Here is a 2,154-nt window from a genome sequence, read left to right on the forward strand (position 1 = left end):
CAATTTATCTCAAACCTTTTCAGCCATAAAAACAAGAGAGGTGAATGTCGGAGTTACTGGTTATGGAGGATTTCCACATCTGCTTGGTTCAGAGCAAAGTCCCAGGTTTGCAGTGCTTTGCCATGCAGCCAGAGGACCAGCACTGTCTTTGCCTTTGCATAATCTCACACTAAACAGGTGTGCATCCCAAAATCTTAGGACTTTCCTTTTGATACAGCATTGGTTTGGTCTCAGGTAAAGGAGGTTTGACAAAGGAGTTATGCCAGCGCCAACCCCCCAGTCTGTGTGTATACTCACCCTTATGTGTGGCAGCTAAAGGTGTTACTACTAAAATGCTTTACACTACCTACATGCCGTAAGACCCTGCTCTCAGTTGCTAGAGCTTTTGGTAAATGTTAACTAAAGGAGCTAAAATTTCCAATGTGGGTGTTCTCTTTTAGCTGAATTTTGCTATCCTCACCTCAGGGGGAAGCAGGAAAAGTTCTGTATTTCCACTAATATTTAAAAATCCCAAGAAAATCCTTGCTTGGAAGCTTGTGTTTTAGGTCAGGAACTTGGCAGTGGTGGCTGGAGGGCAGGAGTGTAACCAAGGACATGCTTCCCACACACCCACTAGATTTAAAAACCCTGCCCATATTTAGCCAAGTTTATGCTTGAAAGATAACTACTTCCAGAGGTTCCCACTCAGCCTTCAGAGTCTGCTGTCCTTGCACAGGCCAAATCAACCCCTGTAACTGCAGCCTAGGTCTATATCTCAGCTGAAAGCAAGGACGTTTCTTCTCCCACTCTCTTAGCTGCATTTTTATGAGTAAATTAAACAGCACCGAGGCCTGTAGCACAGTCTATAGTGTTTAATTATTAGCATGCTCCCTGGCACAGTTTTGGCTTGTCCTAGGGAATACTCTCAGAGACTGTGTCTGGGCAGAGTTCAGAGAGGAGCACTTGCCAAGGGCTGTTCCCAATAGGCAGAAAGGATAAAGCCATCCTGTTATGGGAGGAAATGTGAGCCAGGCTGTGCCACTTGCTCTTAGTGCCAGAGAATGGGCTCTGGCCCAGTTTAATTACAATGAAGACATATAATCAGTGACTCCTTCTCTGTCAGGCATTGGCACCAAGGAAGGAGAAAAAATCAACCAGCAGAGAGGAAAGAGCTGGAGCCACTGGAGGGGAAGGGGTGGCAGTGGGAGACGGTAATCTTGGAGTTCAAGTTTGGGTTAGGAAAAATGGGAGTGGGAGCTGGTGCAAGGGAGAAAGTAGGAGTGGATGGGAAGAGATGAAGAGGTCAGGAAGAAGGATTTGGACATGGGTGGTAATTGCATTACTTTGCAAAAGAGTTTAGTCAGTGGAACAAAATGAGGTTGCAGTTCAAAAGCGAAGAATGAGATGAGGGAAAAAAATAAGGAATAGATGAGATGGTGGAAGCTCGAAAAGGTTAGCACAGGAGAATGGGGCAAAAAAATCAGTCAGACCTTTGGGCAAGCAGAGACTACAAAGCCCTCTAAAAGAACAAGGAGAAGTTCTGTCTTCCAGCGTGCATGGCCTGCCTCGTCCTAAGGAAAGAGCTCAGGCTTTATCAGGAGTTTTCACGTGTTGCTTACACATTTTTGTATCTTTATCTTTGGCTTTCACCTGTGTCACATCTCATTCTTACAGGAGCAATTTAATCTTCCCATCTCAGGAACCTCATGGTCAGACAGAAGAAATGTCAGAAACAGTTAAGGTAACACACTCTGTGTGTATCCTTGAGAGAAAACATCGAGCAGCAATTTCCATCAATAACTCCCTGCGGAGATTTGGAAAGGCTCCAGGTTCCCTTAAAGGTATCCTTGAAGAATCACTTTAATTAACCGTTTACCTACTGTACGTTGCCTGAGGCTTTCAGTAGCTAACACTGCAGTCACTTCAGCATCAGCTTGTCATGAGCTATATGAGCAGTCTAGGCAGGATGCACTTGTAGTCTTTGATTTCTGTCAAGAAAACTACAAGCCACACTGGGGTAAAAATCCATACTGAAAACCATCTGACCCACCTGAAAACTGAGACACAAGGGGAAACCTCAGACTTCTTTCTCACTGCTACTGCAACATAAATATTTCTTTTCTTCTTTTTTTTAATTCTTTATGACTGAATATTTAACTGACCCTACCAAAAAAA

The sequence above is a fragment of the Apaloderma vittatum genome, unplaced genomic scaffold, assembly GCF_000703405.1.
Source record: "Apaloderma vittatum isolate BGI_N311 unplaced genomic scaffold, ASM70340v1 scaffold119, whole genome shotgun sequence".
In the NCBI taxonomy this organism is placed as follows: Eukaryota; Metazoa; Chordata; class Aves; order Trogoniformes; family Trogonidae; genus Apaloderma; species Apaloderma vittatum.